The sequence below is a fragment of the Cavia porcellus genome, unplaced genomic scaffold (assembly GCF_034190915.1).
Source record: "Cavia porcellus strain 051 isolate PalLab524CR breed Dunkin Hartley unplaced genomic scaffold, mCavPor4.1 scaffold_17, whole genome shotgun sequence".
Taxonomy (NCBI): Eukaryota; Metazoa; Chordata; class Mammalia; order Rodentia; family Caviidae; genus Cavia; species Cavia porcellus.
Window position 1 is genome coordinate 8,778,406 of NW_026947500.1, and position 21,242 is coordinate 8,799,647.

At 33.2% G+C, this 21,242-nt stretch overlaps 1 long non-coding RNA gene and 1 other non-coding gene across 2 annotated transcripts; one reads left to right on the forward strand and one right to left on the reverse strand.

The window, feature by feature from the left end:
- Positions 1 to 375: 375 nt before the first annotated feature.
- LOC134471171 (uncharacterized) lies at positions 376 to 20,478 on the reverse strand. Its single transcript, XR_010040480.1, has 3 exons — positions 20,348 to 20,478; positions 4,936 to 4,987; positions 376 to 2,502 (listed from the first exon to the last, which is right to left on the reverse strand). It is a non-coding gene; the product is annotated as an uncharacterized LOC134471171 (long non-coding RNA).
- Positions 17,401 to 17,503, forward strand: LOC111756117 (U6 spliceosomal RNA). The gene has a single exon (XR_002790608.1). It is a non-coding gene; the product is annotated as a U6 spliceosomal RNA (small nuclear RNA).
- Positions 20,479 to 21,242: the final 764 nt, after the last annotated feature.

A 21,242-nucleotide genomic window follows, 5' to 3' on the forward strand; every position in this document is an offset into this window, starting at 1 on the left:
TGTAAGGCAAAGTGACAAACTAGAACTCTGGGAGATTGAGGTAAAAGGAGCGTGAAGTTGACCCCAACCTGTAACTCACCCATTTAGAGAGACCCTGCCCCAAAATAAAGAACTAAATAAAAGGATGGGGATATAGCTTGCTATGGAATGAAAACTGATGGTCAACTAAACACAAGCTGAATTGAATCAGCGTGGTGCTGAACGTAGATGGCCCAGCTATCTTAGCCAGATCTTAGAAATAACTTTAAGTGTCCATCAACTGAGGAATGGATAAAAAAAAGTTGTGGTATTTTTATACAATGGAGTACTACTAGCTATAAAGAATGATCACATTGAGATATTTATAAGTAAATTTCTAAGTAAATGGATGCAAGTTGTGACTGTACTCACAAGTGAAATAAATCAAACTCACATGTATAAATACCATATAGTTTCCCTAGTTTAAGAAATGATGAGTACCTAAGATTTTCTTGTAATCATGATTTCCCATTATATTGCTTTGAAGCCTTACAACGTTTTATTCATTTGTTGGAATGGTTTTTTTCTGTTTTGTTTGATTTTATTATGTGTGATTGTATGAACAGCTACTTTTAAGAAAACAAGATAGTATGGCAGTCATTGCTGATTTAATACCATCTTGCTTTGAAGTCCTATAATGTTTTTTTTTTGTTCTGTTTCCATTGGTACTATCTTGTTGTGTCTTATTGGATTTTAATATGTGTGATAGTATAAACAAACTTTTTAAAGAAAATGAGATATTATAGTAGGTATTATTCATTTTCTGTTATTTGGTTTTGAATGTCCTGTAATACTTTCATTCTTTTGAGTGGTTTTATACTATTTCATTGTATTTGATATTATTGTGTGTGAATGTAGGCTGAACTATTTCAAAGAAAAGAGACATTGTGGTAGCTACAGTTAATATCTGGTTGTCTTGCTGGGAAGTGCTGTGTTGCTTGCATTGTTCTGTTCTTATTTGCTTTGTTTTAATCTCTTTTGTTTTATTCTCTTTAAAATAAAAAATATAAAACCCTGTTAAAATGACTAGAAAATAAGCAACAGATCGGAATAGGCAAAAATATTTTTGAACATATCTGAACTGATATAAAAGTAGTCTAGAATATTAACTCTTACATAACCGCTTAATAAGAAAATAGCAAAAAAACCAATATAGTAGTTATATACAGACATTTCATAAAAGGTATTACAATGGCATATATCACATAACAAGATGATCAATATTATTACTTCAGAGAAGTGTAAAGATCACATTGGGATACTAAATGTAGCCTCCACCCCCCTATGAGAATGGCTAAAACTTGGCAGGATGATATTAACAAGTGGAGACAAAATGAAGAGCAGCTAAAATTTTCATATATCATTAATATGGATATAAAGTATATGGAGACTTTGAGAAAACAGGTTTGGAGCTTCTTAGAAAATTAGACATATGGTTACTAAGCAAGCTCCCAATGGTGCTTCGTGTTTACCCAAAGAAGTGGGTACACACGCCAAAAAATGGGGCAACCAAATTCTTCTTCTTTTAGGAAATTTCAATAAACACTATGTATGAGAGCGTTAGCTGTTCTTCCAGAGGTACTGAGATTTGCTCCATGTTTTAGCATCCTCCTTTACTTCCTTTGATAAATATGTGTTTGCCTCCTTTTGTTAATTAACTATGTCAATTGAGGTAAGTACTATTTTTGAAATAGGAATGAGTTTTTCTAAATAGTGGGAGAAAATGGGAAACTCCAAGTCTACTGTCTTGAAGCTCCCTGCACTTTGTATGACCTAGATTTTACAAACACCTGTGGGAAAAATTCACACATGTTTAGTGATCCTTTTTTTTTTTTTTTTTTTTTTACTCTCTGCCCAAGGAAAAGCAAAAATATTCCTCTGCCTGGCAAGTCCAATGCTAGACCAAGACTGGAGTCTGTAAATTGAGAAATATTCCTGTATTATAAAAACAAATATGTGAGACATTTAACATAAAATTAACTTAATTTTCAAATATTTATTTGTCTTTTTGAAATTTATCTTTCAATCTTCTTAAAAGTTTATACAAAGAGCCAATGTGTTGTTTACCAGAAATACAGATTGGATCAGGACATTTCCCTTTAAAAATCTTTATCTTTTTTTTAAAGAATAAATTTCCAATGATGATACCAAAACTTCGCACGATCTCATCTTAATTACTTCTCTGGTGACTATCCCCCACTGTGGGGATCTTCTCAGGAGAATCAATGACCACTCAAATTTAACTTGTTTTCTCATATATGAATAATAGAACTGTATCTCCACAACTTTACTCCATATTGATTCAAAGTAGAAGACAACAGCCAACCTCTCTGCCTATGAAAATCTTATTTTTCTTTCCCGACTCCACTGACGGTGGTTAGAAATATATTCATCTTCCTTTTAAGTTCCAATCAATGCTTGCAGCACTGCATAACATTCATGCTTGCTCATCCTTTACTGTGTATTCCTTGGTCCCAGAAACTCCTGGAAGAAGAGATATACATCATGTATTGTGCATGAATATGTGCTAAATTATTTCTCAAACTAATATAACAGCTGATTTTGTTATATAAATATGGTTTGCTGATAGAAAACAGCTCTAATATTTTATAGTAACAACCCAATACCTTTTCCATTTCACTTATCATTTTAAAATATTTTAATTGCACATTAATGAGGTTCAACGTGATATTTTTATACATGCATACACATTTTGTCTAGTTATGTTTCTACCAATTATCTACTTTAAAAGTGTACAAAATACACATTGCTTGCTAAAACATGCTTATTTTTCCTTTGAAGACAGAGTCCTAAATACCAGTTTTTCTAATATGTCTGCATATAGTGTTTTATGCATACCCCTTTCTACATAAAGATATTTCAGTGATCTCAATATACTGAGATCAGAGGAGCTAAGATAAAAATTCAGTAAGTGGACGAATTCCTCAATTTGTAAAATATTTTCATGAACACTTTAATTTTATGAGTGATGTGCTGTAAACTTTATTCAGACTGTTTAGAAATAGCACATTCATTGTATGGTTAGTCATCAGTATTACTCTCTTAAGAGAAAAAAAAAACAGTTTTTGGTTGGAAGAAAGTTATATCTTCCCTATATTGTAAATAGCAAGACATCATAGGATAGGTTGAGAGTTATAAAATGTCTATCTTTCAAGAGCTGGAAAATAAAGGGTAAAATGAGTATCATCCTGGCACTGATGCACACAGAACAAAATATTCAATAAAATTATTAATTATTCATAGTTTATTATTTTTATTATTTATATAGGTAATATACTTCAACTGGTTCTTTAAAAATGGAAATATTTAAATATGAAATACTGAAATGTATTATAAGGACAAAGCCAGAATAGGTGCAAATTCTTCAGCTTCATTGGTCACTGCGTGAGGATTAATGTAATCCCAATTTTCTTCACTTTCTAAATTCTAGCAGGTCATGTTCTTTAATATTAAATGTTACTGGAAATAGGAAATCCAATTGACTGAGCAACTTAAGGAAAACTATTGGCCTATATTTGGGATGTACAATTGAGAATGTGAGTAAAAATAAAAATATTTTTAAAGAAAATGTGGTTCTTTATCCAACAGAATGATAAACACCTGCCCTCAAAAGCCCTGGCAAGCAGCGTTATACTAACTCACATTGTAAGCTTAAATGCAGAAAGTGAAATGACTTGCCCATAGCCATAAAACCTATTATTAGAATAAGGATTAGGAACTTCTTTTAAATAGGATTAGGACCCAAATCTTCTGTCAAACTTTCTATACAACAATTTGTTTTCTTCTATTTTCATCAATTAGAACAATTAGAAATTCATTGTCTATTAAAAACATTTTAATGTTTAATGTAGCAAAAACTACAAGATGATTGAGTTTAATTTAAAATTTTTCAGGTTTCTCTTTCTTTTTTTCCTTTCTTAAACTCTTTCCTTTCCTTTGTACTTTCTTTCTTTCCTTTCTTTCTTGCTGTTGGTACTAGGAATGGAGACAGGAGCGTCACACTGAGTTATATCCCCCTTTTTATATATATTTTTTAAAAAATTTTTTGAGACAGATTCTCTTTAAAATGCTAAGTAGTTCAGGTGGGGTTCCAAACTATGTAGGTCTTATATCAACCTCCCATGCCAGGAATACAGGCCAAATACTTTTTCTTATTCAAAATTTTTATACCTGGTAAAGTTGAATATCCCTATACATATAAATAAAAAATTTACTTTAAAAATAGTGTTTTCAATTTTCCATTTTATGGAGCAGTCTAATTAATTTTTCAAATTTAGTTGTTTGGAAGTCGATGGTTGAGTTTCCTGCTTTCATTGGTAGAATTCCTGATCCAAATGGCTAGCACTTTAAAGTAATTTCTGTTGTGTGGCTTTGATGCTGGTGTAGTCATTGTCTCAGTGCTAGGGTGAAATACTCAGCCCCCAGAACTTTAACGGAAGAGAGATTTATTTTGGCATACGTTTGACAAAATTCACTCTGTGGCTGGCTTTAGCACAGAAATGGCATTGCAGGGAAGTAGGGAGGAACATGGATCAACCCAGGGCACCAAGGAAGCAGAGAGAGAAGGGAGAAGTTGTAAACAAGAAGATATTTCGGGGTCATGCCTCCAGTGACCCAACTCCAACCAGACCCTACTTCCTAGCATCACATTCAACTACCTACATGTCTTCCAAATACATGTGACACTGGGAGTACATTCTTCTCTAAATTATAAATTTTCTATTTCAGTCTTAATAGCTACATGTTCTATTATCACCCTGTCTACTGATCATACTATCCTTGTAAGTGCCTACTGATGGAGGCAAGTCTATGTCTCCAGTGACCCCTGATCCCTACAACTACCACTGAGCATGTTCCAGGACAAGCCTGCTTCTTATATCATTTCAGGTCACTTACCTTTTCACTCTCCGTGTGAACAGCTGGGAGAGACGGCTTGCTGCACTGCTTTCTAGAAAAGGGGGAAAAGAATTGTAGTGTGAACCACTTTGATCACTTACTTCCAACAACAGCAGCTGTTGGCAGATTTGAGTTTCCCATTAATAGCAAGCATCTAATTTTACACACAGGAAAAGAATGATTTATAGAAGATCTACAAGATTATTGCTGCTGCTATTGCAAACAGAGCTTCTTTTCTGTTCCCCGGTGCTGGAAATGGAACTCAGACCCTTGGGCATGCTAGGAGAGCATTCTCCCACTGAGTCACATGGCTGCCCCCAGAGATTCTTAGTACAGGAAATCTATCACACTTCCACCCTTGCAGCAAACTTAATGCAAACATTTCTGTTAAAAATGCATTAGCGCAACCGAAAACTATAGCAGTTTGTTTAGCACTCCATATACCCCTTCTTTACATCAGTGTGTGTTCCCAGGAATGTCTGTCTTATATGTTATTTTATGACACTTTATTATTACTATTTTCTTGGTTTCTGAGAAATTTGTTAATTGGAAATATTACTGTTTTTTCTTCCTTCTTGGAAGGTAAGTTTTGAAAGAATAAGCAGAAACTAAACAGGGTAGAAGTAGAATTGAAATATATTTAACCATCCATAGTAAACTTGGTCAATATTAACAGTGGCATAATTGCCAGGTCAATTAAAATAGTTATCCCTCCATCCTCTTTCTTAAGAAGTCCATACTATCAGACAGCTTAGCAAGAATAAGACAGTTGAAATGAGACAAGGTTTATAATAATTCCACTCCTAAATCTTTGGTTTATTCTTAAATTACAAAGAGAGTAGAAAACTACTTAATGACTTTTAATCACCCTGTACCCTGTGACTTTATCCATGTGGGTGGTTACTGAAAAGACTTGGAAACTTTTATTCCTCCACTTTTATTCTCAACTTTATCATCCATACAATAAACAGTCAAATTTAACTGTGAACCGGAGAATGCACAATTTTTGGTTTCTTAGAAAAACACTGACAATTTAGACTTTGGTGTCAGGGCGTTACCCTTATCAAGAGACACTATAAATAATTTTTCAAATTTATAATTATATATTATGTGAATATAGCCATTTCAATGTATTCCTCTGCATATATTCCTTTTTAAGACATTTATCAGAAAATCTTCATTCATAATATCAAGTCCATAATGAACTTTTAAAATTTGTGTTCTTAAAAATCTCACTAACTCTAGGCACTTAATAATTGGTCATTGTGTCATTGATAGCTAAAAATATCCATACCACATCTGATGTCATCTGTAATGAATGAATGGTTTTTAATTTTTTGATTTTTTATTCTGGTCTTCACTTCATATTCTTAGTTTTGTGCATTCTTTCTTGTCCTTTTTTGAAAATCATTTTTACATTTAAGCTACGTGATTGTATTTATATAACCTGAAAGTGGTTAGAAACATAACGTGAGTTAAGTCGAAGAATAAATAAGCAAGTTAATACATAGGTTTTGTAACAATTTATAAGTAAATTTAAGCAATTTATTTCATCTTTCCAAATATTTTTTCTTTTCATGCAATAATTGAAACACTAGCTGCTGATATAATGTTTTGAAAATTAAAATGATTCTAAGTACCGCATTCCAGCCCTGGAATCTATTAAATAATTTTAACAATTAATTATCTGAATTTGTATTCAGCCCTAAGGATAAAACTTCAAGAGATTCAATGATAAATTAAAGTGTAGTCAAAAGTTAACAAAGACACTTGATGTTTTTCTTGGGGGAAATTGGAATAGCTACATTGAAACAAGATCCTTATTTTCTTTGAAATAGAATGTAAGTTCAAAATACAGCCCTGAGTGCGTTTGTGTGTATTCACATATGTACTTGAGTGTGTGTAAATAACCAAAGATGGCATCATGAAAAACACCACTCAAAACTGTCAATCATGGCTACTTGTTAGATGAGATTCAAGAAGAGAGGATTTCACATTTTAATGCACATTTTTTTTAGCCTCCCTGTGGATTGAACCTGGGAACTCACACATGCCAGGCAAACACTACATCACTAAACAACTCCCCCTAGTCCTGACACACTTGTTTAAATAGAAAAAAAGATAGAGAATACATTGTAGGGATCACAGGAAATTTTGACACTCTTTTCTACTTTTTCTGTTTTTCTTCTTTCCTCTGTTTAGTATGTTAATCAAAGACAAGAATATTACATTAAGATTAACAACTGAAGAAAAATACTGACAGCTATACGAGAAGTCCAGAAATCACTTTATAATAGGAGAAAAACATCTAGACATTTAACTTAAAGTTGAGATGAAGGAGGAGGAAATACAGCTCCCTGAAAATATGTTAAATGCTCTGAAGTAAAAAATGATTTACATTCACTCAGTTGTGCCTCAAAAATGGCAAATGGTCTTGGCGAAAGAAGTAACAACACAAACAGAACAAAGTGAATCTTGACTAAACTGTCACTCAGTGTCAGTGCTGAGATGTCAGATGCCATGTTTCCCTGGTGTCACATGCAGGTGAAAGAGACTAAAGTGAATATAATTAGGTTCTCAAATAACACCTGCACTACTGTTTTCTGTACATAATAAATGGGAAAAATATCTATCTGAAGGCTTGAGTAGTAGTGTTTATCTAGAATGCACAACTGTCTGAGTTTGACCGTTAGCACTACTAAGAAGAAAGACAAAAATATATCTCTTTTGATATATATAAAAAGTCTTGGTTAAAAATAATCTACAAGCTATTCTTTGGGTAAACAATTTATTTCACATAAAATGTGCAAGATAGCAATACAGGGATAATTAAAATGTACCTATCCCTTCAAAGACCTATGGTCCTATTAGAAAAGTATTCACAAATAGGTAATTTCAAAAATAAGATAATTATTAGGGTAGAAACACATATAAGTACATAAGCATGGCAAAGATATTCACAATAACAAAACTCAGGCATCAAATATAGGCACTCTACTAGTATTGATAATATTCATTTTAGAATATTAGCCAAGTGTAAACACAAATTGGTATATATGTAAAATTTGAAACAATATAATTTCAACTTTGAGCGTCATCTACATGTGCTTATACTTCTAGACTATTATATGGATAGATAGGAGTAGATGGCTGAGGCGTCTCAAGGCATTCATATAACTATTGGAAGATTAAAAATGCCTAAAAATCAAGAAAAAGGAAAGACTTTTCAATGAGATAAAGGATTTGACTACAGTGTAATTGCAAAGGAGGCAAAGATGCAATTCCAGTTTTGAAAGGTATAAATTATGCAAGTGATTTCAACAGCAGGGGGCTTATTTGCCCTGATGTGAAGATGTTGTGACGCTCATGAATTTCAAGTTGTTAAATTAAGCACAAAGAGTTTGCAGCTTTGTTAGGGCAAATGAAAGGCAAGCTATGCCAACAGAGGTTAATGCTATGGCTCTCTCTTACATGAGAGAGTCCAGTGCCATCCTCTTCTCACACTGAAGGAGGAAGAGTGCTGTCTGATCATTGCAAGGAAGGTCACAGATGATGGAGGTGGTGTGGGTCTAAGTGTTTGGAAGCTCTATCTAAACACAGAACGGAACTCCTACAACTACCAGTTATGATGCTTAAATGCTGTGCATTAGTTTCCTTCTCCCAATATTTTCTTTTAGTGATGTTTTCCTCTTTCCTCACAAGTAGCAAGTGATATGAGAAGCATCTGCCCTAAGTACAGTACAAGTACTAGGCACATAGTGTACCATAGTTCAGCAAGGAACCCAAAGTTTCCACTATCTTAACTGTTATAATTTGTTTAACACTTAATCCATTCAAAATATGCTCAAAAACAAAATAAATAATTTTAAAAATTATATTTAATGCAACTAAAAATAACAAAATAATTGCCTGCTGTTTTGGCCAGGTTTTCTCCAATTACTGAGTTGTCAATTCTACCAATTGAGTCAGGTATTTCAGACTCTCAAAAAAAAGTAATATTGATCCCAAAGAAGGTCAATCCAATATTCTCATAGTGCTATCTATATTGGACACCATATACATTTGCATTTTCCCTCATTTTATTTCGGTAGAATCTTAATATACTGCAGCCCAAGCAGATGAGACAAAAACGGGCCATCAAAGGAATTGCATTAGGAGAGTGTATTTCAGACATTTGCTAAGTGGGCAAACTCAGTAACAAAGTCAGATTCCTGAAGCAAGTGGAATCTGATGCAGATGAAGGCCAGATCAATAGGCTTTTAAATCACAGAGAAGATGAGCAGCAGCAAGTGAAATTGAAGTGGTTCTTTGTTTGAGTTAACTTTTTCTGTCAGCGTGTGTTTTATCTTGGGTTGAAACCATTTTAAAAATCATTAAAGGGCTCTTTTTAAGTATAAAAATGTAAATACATGTTTTTCACTCATATTCTTTTAAAGGTTGATGAAAAGAATTTTTCAGATGCACATTTTGTCAACCTATGTCTCTTAGTAACTTGATTTTAACAGATATAATTTAAAAAGTTAGATATCATAAAACATGTAGTAACCTTGAGTAATATATCCATAATTATTGAATCCATTGCTGTTTTTGATAACTGTTTAATGGTTCATTTAAGCTAGAGGGGTTTTTTTATCCTCAAGGAAGGTTGTTCTCTTATGTCTGCATTGTTTCTTTTATCACTAACACATTTTATCAGTATATTGCATTAGAACAAGTTTACCTTGATATTTTGCTTTGTAAATTCTAAGCACAATAAAACGTGCTTCTGAAGAAATGTTTAAAATACATATGGTAAAGTGTTGGGTATTCAGCTCAGTGGCATAAGCACTTGCATGGCAAGCACAAGGTTGTGAGTTTGATCCCCAGTACAAAAAAAAAAAAAGACTAAAATATATATGGTAGTAATTTATCATTATTGAGAAGTATTTGCTTTCAAATTTTGATACTATATTATGGTAATAAAATTTAACACTAATATTAATCATACCAAATAGAAGATAAGAAAAAGATACTCAGAGTAATTCTCAAAAGATCTAATGATCTTAAAGCACCCAATGGAGACTTCATTACTTTTTAAAATTCTGATAAAATACATATAGCATAAAATTTATCACTTTAACCATTATTGTCTACAGTTTAGAGTTACTCAATACATTTATAATGTCATGCAGCCACTGCCACTCTCCATGTGGCTCTTTTCATCTTGTAAAACTGAAACTATTAACATAAACTGAAACTATTAATAAATGGGAAGGAAACTCCCATTTCTCCCCGCTGCCCAGCCACCCATTCCACTTCCGGAAAATAGCATTACACTTTCTATTGCTGTGATTTTGACTAAACTTAAGTTCCTTTTGTGACTAGTTTATTTCTCTTAGCATGTTCTTAAGTTTTCATGCACATCATAGCACATGTCCAAATTTCCTTCCTTTTCAAGGAAAAAATAGCATTCTATTACATGTATGTATTACATTTTGCTTATTAATTTTTTTGTCTTTTTCCTTTTTGTCAGTACCAGGGATCAAACTCACGAGCGCCTACTTACAAGGCAGGTGCTTATGCCGCTGAGCTAAATCCCCAGCCCCACATTTTGCTTATTAATTTACTGATTCAAGGATGCTTGAGTTGCTTTATTTAATGTTTTAACTATTGTGAATATTATATTCCTATGAATATGACTATAAAAATTATCCTATCATTTTATGTTAGTTATTTTTCTCTTTGCCGAGACACATTACCTGACAAGCACAATTCAGAAGGGGAAAGGTTTATTTTGGCTTACAAATTTGTAGAGGTTTCAGTCCAGAGTCAACTGGTACCAAAGCAGGTAGTGAGGCGTTGGAGAGGAAAAAACAGCTCATGACATGGCAGGAGCCTGAGAGCACTCCAGGGAAGTGGGAGGAAGCTAGGCCCTTTTCAGGCCATGCTGCTGGTAACCCACATGCTTTAAGCAGGTTTAACTCCCAATGTCACATTTAGCTATAAACTCACAAGTGGCTGAGCCTACTGTTGAGTATCACACTCGCATGATCCAATCACCTTCAAGGAGCTCCACTTGTGAGTACAGGAGGCTTTAAAGGAATTTGTAAATATATACCATAACACCTTTGGATATATGCACACAAATAGAATTTCTGGATCATGATGGTAATTTTATTTTCATTGTTTTGATATTCTCATTATGTTTTACATAAAAATTTGACTTCTTTTTCTGCTGTGAAAAATGTTACGTTGTACAGTAGTTGTTTGTTGTTTATAGACTTATTTTACACTTTGCTGTAGTTGCTCCTTTCTAGTTTGAAAATTCAAGTGGCTTGGAAAAAGTTTTAAGAATAAGTTTAAATCTTTGACAGGTATAAGGATTGACACTCCATGGGCTATTGTTAACTATTTATAGGTTGATGTCTTTGAAAGCACTGCTTGAATCCACAACCATTGCTAGAATGCTTTTTGATATTGCCAGAACTGGAGAATGTTCCTTTTGGTTTGGTGTATTTAATTGATGTTGTTTGTAGTAGTAATGAACCAGACTTAATGATTTATCAAAAGACAGAGATCATTTAAAAGACTTTCTCTGTTCCATTTATCCTCTGCACAAGGCAATAATAAGCAACAGAAACACACTACCAGTTCTGACTTTTTGTTTATTCTGCTAAAATTTTGTTTTTACAGAATCTGGAACCTGTCAATTTGAAGAAACAGATGAGAAATTATTGTTCCATATTCAAAGTCAAACTTAATGGACATGACTGGGTAACTATTTCAAAGAAAGATTACTACTTTTACTTTCTCCTGTGTGGATTTTCTAAATTTAAAAAATTATTGGTACATGTTTGTAGTAAAGTTTACAATTATCTTGGGGAGTGGGTACATGAACATAATACAGCTTGATTAATTTCTTTAATCCTATTCCCTTACCCTCCCACTTTCCTCCCTCTGTGTCTAAATCTTCTTAACCCTCTTCATTTTTGTTGTTAGTATTAAACTTATCTCATGCTAAAAATATAATACTCACATTCATTTACACTGTTAGGTTTCTGTTCATGGTGTATCTTTCTTCTACTTATTTCCCCTTCCCCTCTTCCTCTCCTCTCAGCAGTCCTCTTTTGGACTCCTTCTCACTTGCAGAGACATCTGTCCACTGGTCTCTTTCTATCCATCCTTCACTATGCTCTTTGCCTTTCTCAAATGAGAAATATTTAGTTTAATAACTCTTGATATCCAAGAGGCAGTAATAATACCAATTATTAGAGTATTTTCATTTTGTTATAATTATTTCATACAAATGCAATTGGAAAAACATCCCTGATTTAGAAGCATTCAAGTTGTGAACTTTCACAGACACAGAGATCTTACATTACAAATATTTGTAGATCCCGACAAATCACAGAAGTAGTTTCCATGTCTACCTGACATTGTCCTAGTTATGCTGCTGTGTGTTAAGATACTGTGTGATAGTGTATAAGAGTACGGTAGAGTCAAGGACTAACTGTATTGGGGAGGGTGATGTTTAACATTGTATGTTTGTGTCAAAGGTAAAACTCACTTCATTGGACTTACAAATGAATCTTGCTCATGAACATTCTTTTGAAACAGAACTCATCCATAAGTCGAGGACTATATATATATATATATATATATATATAGTCTTCTTATTCTCAGCGCTTTAATATGTTTTATAAGAAAGTAAGAAATAACTAATACAATCCGAAGAAATCGTAAGTTTGAATAAGGAGTGGTAGTAACTTCAGGAAGGGTCTTAATTAATCTAAAATCTGACATTAAAATAGGCCTCCAGTTCATCAATTTATTAAGAATATTCTTTATGGATATTACCTAAATTTAATCTTTGCTCCTCATTCAAGCTATGAGTGTGGTATCAGATCATGAAAACAGTTTAATTCACTCAAAAACAAAAAAAGAAAAAAAAGTTTTTGCTTGAAATACATGAGCATACGCACATTAAATATCTTGATGAATTTGTTGGTTTACATTGAAAACTATGCTAAGCTTTGAGAACTTTGTATTATTTAATAAGCCCTGGCCTCATTTCAATTCCAGCCCAGCCAATTACCAGCACTGCAACAAATCTCTAAGCTTCAGTTTCTACAAATACAATAATAGCATTTCATAGATTTGAAAAAGAGAATAGAGGGAAGATTTAATTTAAATATGCTGTGTACTTTATCCATATTTATGCAGTACTACACCAGGAACTGGAGACAGTGCAGTGGCTGACATTTGTACTTTTGAAGTCAACATACTGTTTAGAAGACAGAGATACATATAAACTTCAATGTAATATATTGAGGAAAATTTTACAGAAACATCTAGTCACTGTGGGTTCTCCAGGTGAGCTCTGTTTGGGTGTGAGAAAAAATTTAATGCAGTAGGTATTGTTTGAGTGAGTCTAAAAAGAGTTCCTGGAGGAAATAGATAAACTGTGAACTGAAAACCACTTGTAAGTGTAGAAGTTGAAGGGGCATACAGTGAAGGGTATTCAGAGCTAACAGTGCTAAAGAAAATGTGAAAGCTGTAAGAAACATTGAGGTTGAAAGAGAATGTCAGTTGATGAGCCTTGGAAAGGCAGTAACTCCAAACAGATTGTCAAGGGTCATAAACACAGACTTTTAGATCTGATATAGAGGATATTGAGCCAGAGTTCTGGATCAAAGAGATTTTTAAAGTAGTCTAGCTATCACATGAAACTATAGCATAAAGAATAGTTTTTTCTTCTTTAGAGAACCATGTACACCAAGTGTAGAAATTCAGGAGTGTGGTGATGAGGTCGAACATAAAGAATAATGGATAGAGGTCAACATTTGGGACTAGATGATATGTTTGCCTTGGAACATTGGATAATTTCAATTATTAAATTAGACCTTTTCTAGCTTATATGTAGATGCCCCCTGAAACCCTCAGTGCTAATAGGTGACGCTTTGGGTAATGACTGAATCGTGGTGTGTGATACTGGGGTAACCTGCCAATTGGTTTAGCACCATTCTGAGTGTCGATGATGGATTTACTGAAGAGGAAAGACTCATCCTGGGTGTGTGTGTTACCAACCAATAGACTTTTAGACTGGATGGAATAAAAAGGGAAAGAAGGAAGTCCTGCTGCTTCCTGCTGCTTGCCATGATTTCTTCTTCCTGTCTTCCATGCCCCTCTGCCATGCTGCTTTGTCTTGGCAGCTGTAGACTGAATCATCTGTGAACAATGAACCAAAATAACCCTCTCCTCTTTTAACTTATGGGTGTTTGTATTTTTACCCTTGTAATGAGAAAGTAACTAAGACAGATATGTTGAGAAAAGAGAACTGATACTGATAACTTTTCTTTGCTGAAGGTCATGAGTATTATGATGTGATTAAGTGACCTTCTCTGTAAGATGGTAATGTCAATGAATGAGACTCTCATTTTAGATTATAAATGTTCCTGGTTACCTTAAAATGCACTAGTGCTCTATAAATTTATATATTTATGTAAATATTAAAATAGCATTTGAATTAAACAAACTTTTCTCTAATTTGCTGTACAGTTCAAGATCTTAAAAGAGAGAATGCCTGAATATTTCTATTGTTCTTTTAAGAGTAAGTTTAAGAAAAACTTATATCTTGTGCTTGTCTTCAACTTCCTGTAAATTAGAAAACAGTTGGTTTTGCAGCAAATATATGAAGTAATTTTATTCCCTCCTTTGAGTCTTAATCAATCTTTAGCTAAGGGAAATCCTTTGATGGTATATCCTGTCTTGTCTTTCTCAAGGATAATGATTTTGATGAATGAGCCACGTGTGAAAAGAGACTTAGATGAAATAGTTTCTTATTCTACTGAAACTTACTTGGCAGTAAAATTGTCCAGTTGTAGTTTTCCATATTTGATTAGTAAGTTCTGCTGCTGCTATAGAACAAAATCTAGGTTCCATATTCCAGGGCCTTACAGGCCTGAATCTACATCTGTGACATCATTTCTAATTGATATTTAGGTATCAGTCACTTAGTTCTTCAAAGGGGTGATGCTCTTTTCAGTCTCTGTACCTTTGTACATTCTTCTTCCTATGCCTAAATACTGAGACTTGTATCCATCATACAATTGTTATTGAGATTATTGTTTTAATGCAAACGTAGTGACTAGTTTCTCTGTTATCTCCACCCCTGGCACGTGACAGGTATATCAGAATTTTTTAGTGAAAATAAGAATGAATAAAATAAATAAGGTGAAAATATTATATTGAACTTTTCATGATAAAGTTCTGTCTTGTGACAGATAATTTCCCCGAGCACTCAAAAAGTTACTGTGATAAGCTCCTGAATGTAATCACTATTTACTTATAGTACAGCCCCTTCTTTCCAAGTATAGTAGTAATAGGATATTCCCTATTTTATAATTACAAAGCTATTTAAAATTTAAAAATCAAAATCTTTGTTACAATTTTATACTTTTTAACATTATGTAAGCCGCATTGTTAGACTAACATCTGTATATTCACTGTCAAACGTAATAAAACTAAAGCCTTATTTTATGTATTTGCAATGTAAAATAAGATTTTGAGTTAATCTTTTCTTGACATCCCTGTTCTCATCATATTCAGTATTGTGCACAGGGAACATTGTTTGAAGATGAGCAAGAAAATGAAGCCCAGAAATATCAAAGTTAATTCCATTACTGTATATTAAAATATTACCTCACCATCAAATGAATTTTTGTTCTCTTCCTGACCACCTCAATGAATAAAGCAGGGTAATGACATTCTCATTATTTTAGGAGCACATTTGCATTCGTAATGAAAGAGTCCCAAAGGGCACAGACACCATGGAGGCGATTGTCTGAATTAATTAAAATTGTTTGCCTGATTAGATAGAAAATGCAAGCATAAACTGCACAGGGAAAGTTTCTCTTTTTCATCAAAGTATGGGAATAAACTATTTTATACAAGAAGTCTTACAGAATTAAGCTTTATAAAAGAAAACAGAAGCTTGTATACATTTTCCTTCTTTGAAAAAACTGATTATTACACAGGCCAATATAAACAATAATATCCAGCCACTAATTAAATATTCTTTCTGATTTCTTCAGTGGATAATTGATTCTGTTCAATTACAAAATGATTCTTTAAAAGGTAAGCATATACATCTAAAATGGGAAAAATGTTTAATATTCTTGACCTAAATTTGTTACAGAGGACACTTTTAAAATGTGAATCTATTGTTTGCTCTAAAATGTAATATACATTAACTAACATGAAAATCATTGACTCTTCATTTAAAGCATACTGTTTCTTCCTCAATTTAAAAATGTTTTCATGTGTGCAAATCAACTCAAATGAGTTATTAATGTAGTATCTAACAAAGTAATTAAAATGTGAATTATCTAGCAAAAATTGTATTCCTTTTCCAATATTTTCAGTCACAAGATGAGAGCTTTTGAAACTCAAATATTATCTTCTGAAATGAGACGGAAAAAGCAGAAAGTAAAAACACATGACGTGTCCTTCTAAAACAACTCCACAGGATGGGCTCAACTTTGATCTACACTTAGCATGAGAACGTGGATCAAAGTGATTAGGATCAGTGCTGTCTCAGAACAAAACCACCACTGTGTAGTCAAGTAAAAAGCTGCAAGGCGTGGCCTAGGAGTGGTAGGAACCAGGCTGAAAAGAATCCTAAAATCATACAGATGCCCTCATTGATGTTGTGCTCTGGTGGCTTTTATCAGATTCACATTCTTTCTCTCCCTCTCCCTGATCATTTCTGAATCCTACCAGTGACAGATAGGATCTGGTCCAGTCTTACTATATTTCTGTATTTTATTATTTCAATCTTTTCTTCCAATGCAAATGATAAGATCAGCAAGGGCAGGAGTATGTGCGGTCGTGTAGTTTCCTTACCAGCTTGCTTGTCTTGTGTTCACAAACGCACACATTTTTAAAAGTTATAAGTTCTATCTTTGTAAATTATAAAATTCCTAGAAAAATTATTTTATGATACCAAGAAAAACTTAAGAGAAAAAGGAAGATGAAGGATGGAAGAGAAAGAAAGAAGAAATAAAAAAATTAAAATGAGATAAATCTGTGTCACATTTTCTTCTGATCTGCTTTGTTCTGTTTTGTTCTACCCTCTTTAAAATAAAAAAAATTAAAAAGTCAGAAGAAACAATTTTAAAAGGAATTAAAAGGTGTTATGTATATGTACCAATTCCCTGTGGTGAATTTTATCATTATGTACTGTAAACATGTACTAAAGAAAATTTTAAAAAGAAAACTGAGCTTTTCACCTCGCATAACAGCAATTTATTGGCTGATATTTTCCCTACTAAATAATTCTAAGTGCTATGGGGGCCATTTTATCAATGCAGTTGAAAAATGGTGCCATGACCAAGTATCTAATATTCTTATCTCATTGCTGCAGAGGGACTTCAAGTAGTAGACATTGCTAAGAGCATTCAAAGAACCTTAAGATACAGTGCAAAGGTACTCTGGCGACACATGTACTAAAATTGAAATGATACAGTGAAGATTAGCATGGCCCCCGAGCAAGGATGATTCACAAATTTGTGAAGTATTTCATAATAAAAAATACATTGTGAAGGAAGTAACTGTCTAACATGAAGAAGACTTGGGCCCAAAGTAAACAAGTATAAAAAAGAAAAGCCTTAAACAAATATAGCACAAAAAATGTCATTTGACATTCAGGTAAAATGCTAGATGTGTTCCCCAAGTGTATGAGAAATTTACTTCTAGAGGTATCCAAGGATGTCTTGTTGAAGTGTCAGTGTTTGTGACAGTTAATACTGAATATCAGTGGTGAACTTCAGATGACACATACTTCATCTAATAATTGGATGGAGTTGAAAATCTTGGAGGATTAGTCAGTTTAGTGAGCTTCAGCAGTGAGTGACAGACAAAATTGCACAGGAGAGCAATAAATGTTATTCCAAAATTTGGTATACGTTCTGTAGGAAACTTAGAGTAGTTAAGCTACATAATATTTAGGATTATGCGTCAGAGACTATAATGCATCAGTAAGTTATAATATTAGTTAAAATGCTAAGAGTAGAGAAGGGCATTAGTAGTTTGTTATGAAAATCTATATAAACTATTTTTCAGCAAAGAGAAAAATAAGAAGCAAGATGTTATCTAAAATCACAATTTAATGACGCTAATATTGACAGAATGACTAACATTTATGAACCTTTGTTCCGTATCAGGTTCTATACTAAACACCTACATGAGTTATGCTTACTCCGTTGTCACTAGCCTGTAATCGATCAAGAGAGTAATGTTTGCTACTTTCTACACATGGGTAAATACAGTTTCATAGAGACTTTAATAATTTCCTCTAGTTTTCACATCTAGTAACAAGAGGAGCTTGCATTTGAGTCCAAACTTTTTTAATCCAAACATATTTTATTAATTACAACATGTAAGTTGGTGCTGTATTGTTCCGGGGAATAAAAGGAAAATACTCAAGGATACCTGAGATCTGAAGCAGTAACTAGGGAGAAAGCTGTATCATTCATAAGTTTGGGAAATTGATAAAATTGTTTTTCAATAAAGCCTCTGCTGAGCATGCCTAGGTTCAGTCAGATTTAAACTTCTACCAGAGGAATGTACCTAAACAGTGGGCTCACTGGCCACCTGTACATCAGCATGCAAAAAATGTGATCATAGCTCATTTTCATGTCTGCCAACAAAGAAGTAATGTGATTCCAACCAGGAACTAGTAAAAAACATGTTTGAATGATATAGACAAGTCTTTTCCAGGGGAAGTTCAGAAAATAAATATTTTAGAAAATATGTCCACACAGATTTTGGTCAAGACTATTCTGTTGTTGTGAAAGCATAAAAGCTTCCACAAAAATATATATAAATTAATACAGTTGGTTACCATCTTAGTCACATTTTTCTCACTGCTGAGACAAAATACTGTGACCCAAAGTTAATGGAGGAAATGTTTAATTATCTCACAGTCTGTAGAGGTTTCAGTCCATATTTAGCTGGCTCAAACACAGGGAAGCATAGCAGAGGGGCATCAGAGGAGAAACAGTTCACAGCAGGCAGAAAGCAGAAAACCAGCAAGCCTCAAGCAGTGGCAACAGCAGCTCTCTTTCTGTTCCTTATCTAAGTGATTCGCCCTTAGCATGGGTACGACGCACAGCCAGAGTGAAGTACTCTCAGTCCTACCATTGCACCATTAATCACTCCCAACTTTAATCCCTAATCCCAGCACCACACATACTAGAATCCAAAAGGATTTACCTACCATTGCATGAGGCTTTGGAGAACACCTAGACATAAACTAAAGCAGTCATGTTTTAATAAAACTTTATTTATGAATATAGACATTTTAATGCCATATTGTTTTGTATGTTATAAATAGTTATTCTTTTGTTTTTCCAACCACTTAAAAATACAAAACAATTCTTACTTGAAGAGTTGAACAAGAGAACACAATATTTTGAATTTTGTACATAAACTGCAATGTATTGTTCTCTAGATGAGAAGGATGATGACTTTTCTAAGCTCAGATTTAGAGGAATCATTTACCAACATGAAAAAGACTTTAGTCCTAGAATGTAACTCAATCGTAGATCATATTTTTAGCATACATAAGGCTTTACGTTCAATTGCCAGCACCACAAAAATTGTTTTTAAAAATATGAAGAAGATTTGAAAGGCATATTTGAGATAGAGAAAAAGATAAAAAAGTAGGTTTAGGATACACTATGCTTTACGATATCAAGATACTTAAAAAAGAAGTGTCATTAAAATTTACTTGTTTTCTTTTGAAAGTTTATAATGTTAATTAGCTCTGTCTTTTACAAAGCACACCATTTCCCATCAATACTGACACTTCAATTTATTAAAACGAGTGTCTGTATTTTCATTTGAAATCTATTTCCTTTACTCTTTTTTTCTTAATTTACAGATACTAACTGATATCACCTCTACATGAGAATATAGAAAGTGTTTGAAGGAATCTATTTTCTATCTCCCAAACTTGCAGAATAAATGTGACAAGCTTTCAGATCTTCAGTATCATGTATGCTATCTAAAATAGTTATTAACCACATAGACAACTCCAAAGATTTTTTTTTTCTTCTTAAAATCCTTCTTAAGCTTTAATGTAAAATGCCTGGTTATCTGGAGTTAAAATAAACAAAACTGCATAATTTCTTACCATGACAGGTAAAGTAAATCTTCAAACAAGAATAAATGCAGTTTAAGTCGTTATGAGTAAATTTTAGTTTAAGCTGAATGACAGAACGAAGCACTGAGGGGTTAATTATCATTCACTCTGACAAAAGTCCTTCTTTCCTTTTCTAAGTCACCTCCACAGCAGCATTCCAATACAGCTGGAATTACTTACGAGAAAGGCCAAATTACTATCACCACAAACTTCAAGTCAAAATATTACCAGTGACATCCATTGAGCTGGTTCAATCCATAAATCTCATCTCAGCCTAGAGAAGAGTCAGAGATTATTTCTCCCCTTGGATGAAGCATTACTTCATTCAAATGAATCAAACACGAGAAGCATAAAACTCCTTTTATCTCCTTCACGCCTTTCCTTTTTTATCGCATACTTTATGACTGGTTTCCTGCTTTCTATTTTTTGTTGCTTTGGATATAAAAATATGCTCTGAAGATGATGAGAAAATATAGGCAAGCTCAACTTTACATGTTTTATTTTAGAAGCTGAATTTGAAAGTTAAAACTCAAATACAAGCAAGTAGAGATGATGGTCTAAATGAATTGCATAGGTCAACTTCTAATGATGGGCATATAATCACCTCCCCTGGAGAAAGGAGCACTTGGCAAGCTCCTACACTTGTGTTCTTGGCACCGTTGTTGCCTTAACAGTCATCACCAAACAGTAATTGTGATTTGATTTCCCCAAAGAAATTTTCTTTTATTTGTCCTTTTGAAACCAGTATTCTCTAGTAACACAATTCCATATCACCCACTTATAAATGCACATAATAATTATGCAAGGTCTGTCACAGACTCATCCTTAGCAAATTTATAAATGATATAAATATTAGTTTTCTTGGTCTGTTATAAAAATTTTCATAGACTAGTTGGCTTAAAAAAAACGATTTTTAATTTTTTTATTTTAAAAAAGCAACCAGAAAAGAGATAGAAATAATACAGAAATTTTTTAAAAAGCAAGACATTGATACTAGTTAATATATTGTGTATTGTTGTCTTAGATAGTTGTTCAGGTTACAATATCTAGCCATAAAAATGCTCAAACAATCAAACAATGACAGCACAAACTGTTCTTTTTGATGAACTAACAGAGAATTAGT